Raw genomic sequence first — 520 nt, 5'->3', positions numbered from 1 at the left:
GCCCGCCAGCCGGCCCGGATGGCAGGGCAGGACCCCGTCCCCTCCCCTCAAAGGCCCTCTGAGCCCGGGCCGGTGCTCCTCCTCCCTCCTCTCACCCCTGCCAGGGTAACCCCACTCGCTCGGGGTTCTCTCCTCGGGCAGTCAAAACCCCGCCTCCCCGGTACCCCAGCCTGCTACCACCCAGCGGAGCTTCCCCAAAGGCCGCCTCTGCGCAGAGCTCGCGCCGCCCCCCTCCCGGCACCTCCTCTCAGCAGCCACGCCCCTCGAGGTCGGGGACTCGGGGACGGAGCCTCCAGCTGCCCGGCCGTCCTGCAGCGGCCGCCCTGGGCCTGTGTCCCCTGCTGCACACCTGCTAGCCCCACCGTCACGTGGACTGCCCTGAAAGCTTTCTCCACGTTGGCCGATCCCACCTGGCAGCTCCTCCCCTTCCTCCCACATTGATCCTTTCCTCCAGCACGGCCCCCTCTCCTCCCACCTGGTTCCTCCCTCTCCTCGTAGTTCCTCCCCGTCCAGCCCAATG

This window comes from Prionailurus viverrinus, chromosome F2, assembly GCF_022837055.1.
Source record: "Prionailurus viverrinus isolate Anna chromosome F2, UM_Priviv_1.0, whole genome shotgun sequence".
In the NCBI taxonomy this organism is placed as follows: Eukaryota; Metazoa; Chordata; class Mammalia; order Carnivora; family Felidae; genus Prionailurus; species Prionailurus viverrinus.
The sequence above is the reverse complement of the archived record's forward strand: the minus strand, read 5'-3'. Positions refer to the sequence as shown.